At 44.1% G+C, this 11,903-nt stretch overlaps 1 non-coding gene across 1 annotated transcript; it reads left to right on the forward strand.

Annotated features, from left to right (window-relative positions):
• The first annotated feature begins 11,263 nt into the window (after window positions 1-11,263).
• trnas-gcu (transfer RNA serine (anticodon GCU)) lies at window positions 11,264-11,345 on the forward strand. The gene has a single exon. It is a non-coding gene; the product is annotated as a tRNA-Ser (tRNA).
• The last annotated feature ends 558 nt before the right edge of the window (window positions 11,346-11,903 follow it).

Consider the following 11,903-nt stretch of genomic DNA (forward strand, 5'->3'; position numbering starts at 1 on the left):
CAGGCCAAATCTTACTCACTAGAGGCACCATAGTATTACAGATCAGGAGAGCAGAGTAGATGATGATCCTTATGCAAACCTGAGACAGTGAGAGAATTACTCCCATGCTGTTGGTCTCACTTTTCACATAACTAGTTAGTCAGTGGACTGAGCTAACAGACTTCCATTCAATGCAGAAATAAACCAAACAGCTCAGTGTATTTACAATATATAATATTTCATGTAGAATAAACTGCAACACCTATCAACGCCAGCAGCTCTTCTTATACGTAGCATTTTCAAATGCAGGTATTATGCAATTTCTTTCCGATGAATGTTATCCACTTCAAGAGTATGTCCCTTTTGCCTCGCCATCCAGGCAGCCCAGAATCTCTATCGTTGTTAAATTCACTCCTTGTGTGTCTGCACGCGACCTTTGAACTATAATGAAATCAGCTCCTAAAATGTATTTATTTCTGAAAATTCATCTCCGATTTCAATAATTCTCAGAATAAAAAAGAAAAATCTGCTCCAACCATCTTCATCATTCCCCGTTGGTTTTGAAACTCCACCCTTTAGTTTCCACTCACTTAAACGAAGGAAGTTCCCTCAGATTTACTCTTACCAACGTCACTTTAGCTGGATCACCTCCCTTCAGACACAACGAAGTCTTTCCTGATTTCTCCCGCATGGTTCTTTATCTGTCCCACCTTCCCATTAAATCTGCTCTTTCCTTTTCTAGTGGTGTTATCTCAAAGAAACCGTCATGTCTGTCTTTTTTATCGACTTTGTATCAAGTGAACACTGACCGTGTCCTTCCTAACGTCTTTATATTCCAGTAAACTCTACCGTGTCTTTCACCATGCCTTTATATCCCAGTAAACTTCATCCTGAGAAAGGATGCTGGGTCCAATTCAAAGCATGAAAACTCACCACTAAGCTGTGCAATCTTATTACCGTCACAGGAAAGGTGGAAGTAATTTCAGTTACAGCTGAATCGATTGGCTGCAGCAGCATCGGGTCAAATCCCAGTCAGATACATGACTGTTGTTCTTATATTTATTTCTTCTCTACGTGTGCTGAGTAACACAGTGAGGGATCAATTACTGTTGTCAGACATACATGTAGGGGCCTATTAAATACTGAAGCTGTGAGATGCGAACAGTTTTTATTAACATAGACCATTCGAATCTCAGGCTCAGGAATTTGACAGAGAGCGAATTTGAGCAAAAGTTGAGCCGGGTGTTTACCCCATGACGTAACACGAGTTTCTGCGGTTGCTTTGTTGTTCACCTCATTTGTGTGTTTTGCATCATTGAGGATTTTGAAGTTGTCCCCTCTATACAAAAGGCCCGTACTTTTGCAACATTGTACAAAAGATGCAGTACAAGAATAGCCGATGCTGATTCAACGAGGTAAAAACAATGACTGCAGATGCTGGAAACCAGATTCTGGATTAGTGGTGCTGGAAGAACACAGCAGTTCAGGCAACATCCAAGTAGCTTCGAAATCGACATTTTGGGCAAAAGTCCTTCATCAGGAATAAAGGAATGAAGGGCTTTTGCCCGAAACGTCGATTTCGAAGCTACTTGGATGCTGCCTGAACTGCTGTGCTCTTCCAGCACCACTAATTCCGATGCTGATTCAGTCTACTTATCCAAATATTGACCCCTGGAAACAGGACTGTGCACTCTCCTCGACTCTGGAAAACAACTTCCTCACAGATAATGTTACATTCCCGCTCTCATGGCTCTTTTCATTCCATCGGCTTCTGTTTTGCTTGGAATCGGATTCAATACATCTTGTCACTGTGTCATTTCTTTCCATGTGGTCAGATCTTGTGAACAGTGGGATTGTATATGCTGGAATCAGTCGAGGCTGTCCGCTCTCCCACATCCAATTTATCCCCAGGTTGTGTTAAGATGATGATCTAAATCGCGTCCTTCTCTTTCCTGTCACTCTGGGATGATGTGAGCTGTGAAATCTATGATCTGAACTGAAGGCAACGTGGAAATCACATCAGCTGCGTGAGCGACAGGATTTGGTGCATTAATATCCCATGCTAATTCAGACAGCAGAAGCCTCCCCGTGACTTCGAGAAGCACAGACACTGTTCCTGAATAATGGGGAGAGATTCACTCTTTGCTCACAGTTCTGCATTTTCTATCTGTCTCAGATCGCATTATTTGGACAAGGGTTCCCAAAAGAAGATGATTTCTTGTGCATGCACGATCTCACTTTTCTACACCTTTCCAGAATTTCTATACTTCCCACTCCCAGCTGACCCCTACTCCGCTGTACAAACCCGTGTTTAATGAGGGAGCTGAAGACCGCGTTCAAGCTGTTCTCCACCAACACTACGTGACAATGGCAGCTGAGTTCGTCCAGTTCTCAATGAAGACCGCCCTGTTCCGGGAAAGCAGCTAGCACAGCCTCCTGGGAGAAGCGAGTCAGAATGGAAAGGAGCTGTTATGAAAACTCGGTGCTTCTTTCACTCTGAAACAGCAGAAATAGCAAAAAAAAATCACCTGGTTTATGATTACCACGTCTGGCGCCGTTCTCGCTTGTTTGTCTCGGGTGTGATATTGCCTCAGTCAGGTGACATACGTGTGAGAGGTCTCGGGTTCACCTTGCAGATGAGCCTTGGAATTTTGCACACTACTTCATTTTTGACTGAGAAGATATGATTTCGATGAGATCGAGTTCAGATTAAGATTCCAAAGCTTGAAACCATACACAAGCAAGTTCAAAAACCGTTTCTTCTCGGCCGGTGCTGCTCTGAGAAATGAATTGTCTAACTTGAAATAATGCTGATCTTGCCAATTTGGATTTTGCTGAGCGCACGTATTATACTAAGTAACCTGAATTCCCGAGTCTGGTCAAATTTTGCTTTTCTCACGCTGTGATCTGCATGTCCTTGATTACTCTGATCCGCCTTTACCTTTCGCAAACAACGCTTTCCACTGTACTTAGGTCCATGTGACAATCAATCAATCAAAACACAGTCATTTCCTCATTGCGTGGAGCCAGCAGAGCGAAGGTGGGCTGCATGGACTCTGTCTGCAGTGTGGCACATTTTGTGATCCTGATTAAAATTACAATTAAAACAGCAGCATTGGGGAAGTTACACAGTAGTTATATTGACGCAGCTGGGACACATCTGTGAAACAGCGTATCACACAATAACAGTGAAGATCTTTTGACGTCATCCTCGTAGGGACATGCTACAAAAACCTGAAGACTGCGTGAAACTGCTGTGGTCAGCGATAACAGAGCGGCCCAGAGGGATCGAGGTGGGCGCATAATCCAGAAATTAATGAATGAAAAGCATCCTCTGCTCGATTACAATTCCAGCTTTCAGTGTATGTACTGCCACTGCCAGTATTTTGCTATAACAGTGCTCCGTTCTTCGTATTACATATTGATGTGCCTTTTGCGTCCTTATACTGAATGGTATCTGAAATAGATAGACCCGCCACATTTATACATTTGAGGAAACACACGTTTGAAGTTATGAAAGATTTTTTTGCTGTTCTCCATCGGTCTGTTATGACCTGATTTGCAAAGTCACTTGCCTGAGCTGGGAATACACTGGCGAAGTTGAGAGAAATCAGTTGTGGCGTGGACCGTGCACATGACGCCTTGCAGTTATTCCCCACACTGTGTCACACAGCAGGGTTCTCCGGTGAAATGAACAGCCGTGAATGACATGTGGTTCAGTCTGTTGGAGACAGCATTTCCAGACAGACACAGTTCCCTATTATTAGGACAAGCAGCACTGATGATGAATAACCTCAGAGAGAAGCAAGCGATAGAGATTTGCCGTGGACTCGATGGGCTGAACGGCTTCTGTCGGCACGTGAATGGCGTCACACGTCTCTGCCGTCCCTCTGTCTGGCTCTGACAGAGTGGCTGAGGGTGAAATAATGGCTCGCTTTTAATCCTCCCTTCTGCTTTGGACTGTCTGCAGCCCCGCAGCTCCTGGTTGTGGGGATGGTTCTCAGTGAGTGAGGGTTTCATTCGGAGTCACTTCATCTGGGACAGTTGGGACTCAGATCTTAACTGATGCCTGATTGCAGCAAAGAAACCGACTCCTGTGAAACAAAAGCCTTTCTGCTGGATTGTTCTGTGAAGATTGATTCTGAACATCAAATGGGCAGCACAAAAATGCACTGATTTGAATTTTACTGAGGGAAGAGAGTCCACAGCCCATTTCTGTCTTTCCCTCCAGCTCAGCACGTTTCTCTCTCTCTCAAATAAATGATATTTGGAAAAAGATCGCAATCAAAGTTGCTAGGTTCCAGCGGCCCTCTTGCACCTGGCTGTGCCCGTAAGAGGAAGCTTCAGAGCATATCCGTTTTACATCCCCTCATAATGCCTGAAAGTGGAGGGGAATGGCTGAATACTCTGCCAATAGAGACAGCTCAGTCCCCGAGGATGGGATAAACAGCACCGTCCCGGTGGGGACATTCTGCAGATCAGACACAGTCCACTTTATCATTCAGATCATACCAGAGTGAGAGCGCTCGAGAAGGCCAATCGGTCACTCGTACCTGTGCCATCTCGGGAGTTGCAAAAGATTGGTGAAAGTGGAAAGTGGATTTGTTCACGTTTCAAGTGTTTCCGTGAAGCTGGAAGCAGAAGAAGATACACAGTGAAGCGATTGAGATCTGACTAAAGGAGCAGCAAATAAGTTGGATAGCGCAGTGGAGAGCTTTGAAGTATTGAGTTCTGGTTAATGGGACGATCATGCTTTTACTCGGCCATGCTGCTACAGAAGAAACTATGTCAGTGTCTCTCAACATTGTGATGTCACAGGCAAAAGACGCCGTTACACTGCAGGAAATTCCTTTTTCCAATGTGAGGGCTGTCCATATGTAAAGGTGGAGCTTATATATCGAATCCTTTCACATAAATAATTCCACTGCACCTCAGTGTGTTGTATTGTCTCCTTTCCACTTTACCTGTCATTGTGCCTACACTGAAGTTGATTTTCTCCTTGTGCGAGTCTTTTACAATCTGGGTGATGTGATGCAGTTGTACTGACCCATTTTCTGGCAGAATTTTCCACTTCATTTCAGCCCGCCCTAACTTCGCTATCTGATACTATTCCAGTTGTTTAGGTGTTAAGTGCTCATCTCAGATCCAGCCTGCCCTCACCCAAAATAAATGGAAAAATCAGTTACAGTGTGATCACTGATATCGAAGGATATCCTCATTCCAAGGTCATTGATAATTCCAAGGATAAAGTTAGGGCTGCAGATGCTGGAGATCAGAGTTGATGCTGGAGATCAGTGTGATGCTGGAAAAGCACAGCAGATCAGGTAGCATCCGAGGAGCAGGAGAATTCAAGTTTCAGGCTTAAGCCCTTCATCAGGAATAAGGCTTGTGAGTCGGTGCTGAGAGATAAATGGAAGTGGTGTGTGGTTGAGTGGAAATAGCTGGAAAGCAATAGATGGATGAATAGGAGGGAGAATATAAGAGGTCAGAAGTGGCAGTGATGGAATGGGTCGAGTGTGCGGTGGCGAGTTGAAGGCTTATGCTTGGGGGAAATGAGGAAACTGTTCGAATTCACATTTATCCCGCGTGGTGTAAGGGTCCCAAGCCGGAATGTGTGGCATTCCTCCTCCAGGCGTTGGGTGGGTAACGGTTTATCCGTGGCGGAGGTCCAGTACCTGCGAGCCTTTGATTGGGGAGGAGGGGGAGTTGAAGTGTTCAGCCACGGGACGCTGAAGTTGGTGGGTGCGGGTGTCCCAGAGATGTTCTCTGAAATGATCTGCAAGAAGGTATCCTGTCTCCCTGATGTAGAGGAGAACACACTGGGTGCAACGGATGCAGTAGATGACATTGGTATTTGTACAGGTGAATTTCCAACGGATGTGGAACGGTCCCTTCGGGAGTTGGTTGGAGATGAGAGTTGTGTGGGTGCTAGTTTCACCCTCACTTTGGTGGCAGTCAAAGGTGCCAGGAGAAGGTTATGTGCTGGTGGGGGGAAGTGTCTTCCTCAAGAGGGGGTCGTGGAGGGAGTGGTCTTTCTGGAGTGCTGGCAGAGCTGGGTAGCGAAATATATCTCGGGTGGTGGCGTCTGTTTGGAGGTGGCATCAGTGGCAGAATATGATGCGTTTTATGCGGAGGTTGGTGGGGTGGAAGATGAGCACCAGGAAGTTCTTTTCTTGTTGCGTTGACAGGCATGGGGCTCAAGGGTGGTGGTGCGTGAAGTGGAGGTGATGCACTGGAGGGCATTGTCAACTAACGTGGAAAGGCAATTTGTGACCGTGGAGGAAGGAGACCAACTGGGTCTTTCTGAGGTGCAATTGGTCATCCGGCGGAACAGATGTGGTGTAAGCGGAAGAATTGGGAATAAGGAATGTCGTTTTTACACGAGATAGAGTTGGAGGAGATGTAGTCTAGATACCTTTGGGAGTCGGTGGGCTTGCAGTATATGTCTTTAATTAGTCAGTCGCCAGAGACGGTGATGGAGAGGTCGAGGAAGGCGAAGGAAGTTGCCAAGATGGTCCGGATAAATTTGAGGTTGGTGTGGAAGGTTTTGGTAAAGCTGGTGAGCTATTGAACCTCTTCGTTGCACCACCAAGTGGCGCCAATACATTCATCAATGTAACGTAGGAATAGGTGTAGGATGGTGCCTGTGTAACTGTGAAAGATGGACAGTTCCGCTTATCTGACAAACACGCAGACATAGCTAGGTCCTATGTGGGTGCCCATGACTACCAGTGTCGATGGAGGAAGTGGGAGATTTGGAAAGTGAAGTTGTTGATTGTGAGGACCAGTTCAGTCAAGTGGGTGAGGATGTTGGTGGAAGGGGACCTGTTGGGATGGTGTGAGATTAAGAAATGGAAGGCTTGCAGACTTCTGTCATTGCAGATGGATTTGTACAGGGACTGGATGACCATGGTGAATATCGCGTGTTGAGGGCCAGGGAAATGAAATTCCTGAAGGAGGTGAAGTGCATAGGGGTGTCACGAATGTAAGTGGGCATTTCCTGAACTGGGGAGAGAGGATTGTGTCGAGGTAGAAAGAGATGATTCGGATGGTACAGGTGCAGGATAAGACAATAGGTCGACTGGGGCAGTCAGGTTTTTGAATCTTAGGAAGGAGGTAGAATTGTGGAGTGCGCAGTTCCCGGACAATGAGGTTGAAGGTTGTGGCTGGGAGGTGCCCAAAGGTGATAAGATTGTGGATGGTCTGGGAGATGATGGTTTGGTGAGGGGAGGAGAGTTTGTGATCGTGGTCTGTAGGAGGAGGAGCCTGCGAGTTGGCACCTGGCTTCAGCTTTGTTCCTCTGCCCGACTCACAAGTCTAATTCCTGATGAATGGCTTATACCTAAATCGTCCATTCTCCTGATCCTCAGATGTTGCCTGACCTGCTGTCCTTTTCCAGTACAATACTCTCCACTCATTCATTATTACTGTCTCATTTCACACGACCAGGTCCACGCTCTCTGTTTGATTCTAATGAGCACTGTTCTCATGGACTGCGACAAAATCTGCCAATCTGAAACAAAAACAGAAATTGCTGTAAAATCACAGGTGGGCTGGCAGCATCTGTGCAGATGAATCACAGTTAACGTTTGACATCCATTGGGTCCGTCTGTCCACAGATGCTGCCAGACGTCCTGAAATATTCCAACAACGCCTGTTTTTGTTTGATTTTCAACATCAGCCATTTTTTCGTTTTTGTTTTCTTGTTTTCTGCCAATATGATTTGGCTAAAGATTATATTAAATGTTTTAAATATGACTACGATGGAATGGCCAGATCCACCAGCCGGCTCCTTTTATTTGGTTCACGTGACCAATGCCTTTCCGCTTGGTCACCGCGCCCGACAGCTGCACTGCATTTAAATTGACAAAATTGTGGCATTCTCTCGGATTGGTAATCAGGAGCGAGATTGATTGAAATTTTTGAAAACTTAAGATAATCAGATAAAATACGGGATATAAAACGGGAAAATGAAAGGGAAAGAGAGAACGGCGAATGATAATTTTTGACAAAACTGAAATATAATTGCTCACGAATCAGAAAGTGCTTTCATTCACAAACATACCATAATATGGAATGTAATTTTTGGGACAACCAATGCAAGTAGATCTTAGCAAAATCTTAGTTTTAAAGTCTTGCTGCAACTGTTTCGGTTATAATGAACGCACACATGGGATTCAGTGCTGTAATGATCTCCTAAAATGGAAAAGGATATCCTTGCCTTCCAGGATACGTGGGGAATGTTCACTGATTCATCCCAATAATGGCAGGACTGTCGTCTGGATGCGTATGAGTAAAATCTTTTAATGTTCCATGGAGCTTCGAATGAGTGGTGAAGGGAATGTCTCCATTCACAAATTAATCATTCAGTAGAATTCAGTATAGGGACCGAAGAAATGATGAACAAATTGAATAAGAACATGGACATACGATACCCAATAGGTACGACTATTACTATATGAAAACTGTTGATTTCAGATCCACGGTGGCCTTTGGTGATGGCATTTACTGTCCAGAACCAGTCTGCACTGGAATGACTGGAGACACACTATGAAGTATTTGAACTTCAGTCACCTTTAGAAATAGCTGAGACTGACTCCGGACACGGGGATATGGAGATGTTGGCCTTACAAACCTTTCAGACATTCCGTGGAAGAATAAAGGAAGTGATAGATAATTTTCGTCTCCATGGAGACGATGTTCATGAACTGGATAGATAGTAATTAACCTTATTGGAGTTTATAAATAGAGACGTCGTATTGAAAAAGCAAAGAGTTCATAGTGTAACTGTAAAATCTTTAGGTCACACTCAGTGGAAGCATTGTGTGTAATCCTTATCCTCATTCTCCACCAAAAGCATGTAAAGAAGTGAGAAAGGTCACAGACGCGGTTTCCTGGATAGCAAGATATTAGAAAGCCAAGTGACGTTGTTTACTAAGACATAAGAATATCAGAAAAGACACAAACGGTTTCATCGGGATGATAGAAAGAATGACGGAGTTTATACACGAGATTTGGAAATGCTGGAGCAAAAACACGCAAGTTTGATGTCAACAAATGAGATTTTCACAGAACACGAGGTTTGAATGAGTAAATCGGGGAAAGTCCCTCTTTCGAGTGAAGCAATAACTGTCCTTTGAGCTTGAAAACCATTAGGGAATGATTAAGAAAAGTTTGGATGAGTTTCTTCCACTCAATAGAGTTATTTAAATCGTGAACGACTTTACAGAAGTAAAACGTAGAAGCTGACTTCAGAGTGTTTTAAAAGGTACATGAACAAACGAACAAGGAGAGAATTTACCATTGAGTGAAAGTCAGTATGGTTGCGTAACAATTTCGAATTTGTTGACTTGAGACACAAAGATATTTCATGAACACGTACAACTGAATAAGACTGAGTATAACAAGTTCATGGATTGGTAAGGTGTGGCGTATTATTCAAGGTGAAACTCGGTAAATGTCCTAAAATAACTGCATACAGAAGTTATATCCTAATGACTAGGAATTGAATCGTCACTTGGAGATGCAACACCTACTTTAAAGATTTGACCACATTCACATGATGTTATGTACATTTCGTACATTCTTAACTCCACCCAAGAAATCCACCAAGGAGAATGGGTCCTTTTGTATTGTTATCCCTCTGTACTTCTCTGCAGCACGCCAGTTAAGATAAAATATGCTCACACCAAAATTCAGTTCAATACAATATTCAAACGGTCCTATGTGATTTCTTTTTTTATTATTGCAACAACCTTTGTGAGTTTGTAACAAACTGTGTAACATGAAATCAGTTCAACATCTATTTTCCCAGAATTTAAAGCAGTGCACATTGGAAACGTTATCCATCTGGTGAAAAATCACCTTCGGCTCTCTCTCCACATATGTTTCTTCACGTTTTAGATACTTGCAGTATCTTTGTTGATCAAGGAGTCATTATCCAGAAGAGGTAGTTTCTCAATCCACAAACACGGGTATTTTCCCATAAACTTGGCTTTGCTCAATATCACCTTCTGTCCGTACCCCTCAACACGAGGACAAATTAAAGCTGCTCCATGTGAGGCTCAAAATTAAAACTTCGGCACAGCACAGCCCACTATACTGGAACAGAGATACCGTGCACTGGTCACCTTCAGCACAGGAGCAACACATTATGCTTACCTCCACATTCCTGGTTTTACTTTAACGTTTGGGAAACCGAGTTTCTCTGATTCCATGGCTAGTAAACGGGGATTATATGATCATCTTCACCAGTGGTTCTGTCCCCGAGTGAGGAAAGTGGTGAGTTACTCATTGTAAAGATGGGTAGATTGATGAAATGTACAATTTCATCTTTTGCCTTCATTAACTCATGAGCTTTTTATTTTGTTTTGCATCTGTAGAAATCTTAAAATCTTCATCTTGAACAGACTCAATGACAGTTCTTCATTGTGTCTCTGGCAGCAAATTTCATAGTGCAAACTCCCTCTGAATTATTCCACCGCAGTCCGCTGTTTGGGAAGTGTTCCTGTTGTGGGATATGCACATCCCCGTCTGTCACCTGCTGCTCCCAGTATGCGCTCTGGCGCTGCACTCATTTTCCTTCTGCCACTTGCTCACTGTGTTCCTGTGATCATACAGTGACTTGGTGTCACACGGCCCAGGAAAATGATACAGATCAAGGTTTTTGCATTGTTGAGTTCAATTGTCAGTTTAGCCATATTTTGGATTTTGAAATTGTCTGTTCTGTACACAAGTGCGTGTCAAAAACATCTGAGCGGAAGTTAGGTCTTCGGAATAATGACATTGAGCACTATGCACTCTCCTCCAGTCTGGAAAACAATTCCTGACAGGCAGTTGAATAGACAATAGACAGCAGGTGCAGGAGTAGGCCATTCTGCCCTTCGAGCCAGCACCACCATTCATTATGATCATGGCTGAACATCCTCAATCTGTATCCTGTTCCTGCCTTATCCCCATAACCCTTGATTCCACTATCGTTAAGAGCTCTATCCAACTCTTTATTGTAAGAACACCTCCTGCTGTCTCGGGTTCTTCATTCCGTTGACTTCAAATTTCACAGAATTCAACTGACCTTGTTACATAGTCATTTCCTCATTTTTGTTCAGAAAAATGTGTGCACAGTGTGACAGTGGGAGTGCACTTGCCCCACAACCCAGGGGTCAGACCATCGTCTTGGACTGTGTTGTTTCTCATTTCACCAACACCAGGGAGAAACATCTGCTGCTCTGCATAATTTACGAAATTCAATTATTCATAAGGTCATAGCTTTTCCAGCGTCTGTGACGAGGTGGCCGAGAGGTTAAGGCGATGGACTGCTAATCCATTGTGCTCTGCACGCGTGGGTTCGAATCCCACTCTCGTCGCTGTCATTAACGGCTTTCAATGGTGCTGTTTTCAACTGTTGCATTAAAACTGGAGCTCCAACGGTCAGTTTATATGCTTTGTCGCTGTTACAAAATCGCAAGGAATAGTTTGTGCCGTTTGACGAAACTGCATTGAAATGGAGGTTGCTTTGGGATAATGAAACGAAACGCGATTTTCTTTTTCATTACAAGCTGCTGTGAACGTTTTTTCGTATGAAAGACATCCAGGAAAATCAAATACCGAGAGCTGCGAAGTGCATGTTTATGCAAAGGGATTCTTAATGAATGTTTTGTCAGATGAAATCTGGAGGAGGTTGAGTAGAAGTAATTCATCCTGGTTAGAGGAGCACAGCGAGACAGCACAAAATGATGGCGATATTTCAAAGGGGCAGGGTGTGGTTGTAGGGGCACAGAGAACTGGGTGTAAATGCACAGTGGAGAATTGCCAATGTGGGTGCCGTGCATGCGCACGGAGAGACTTACACATTGGTCTCGCCCTCGCCCCTTGCTCTCGCCATTGATGAATGCTGGACATAAGGCACAGATAAACAGAAGATG

Source organism: Chiloscyllium punctatum, chromosome 34 (assembly GCF_047496795.1).
Source record: "Chiloscyllium punctatum isolate Juve2018m chromosome 34, sChiPun1.3, whole genome shotgun sequence".
Taxonomy (NCBI): domain Eukaryota; kingdom Metazoa; phylum Chordata; class Chondrichthyes; order Orectolobiformes; family Hemiscylliidae; genus Chiloscyllium; species Chiloscyllium punctatum.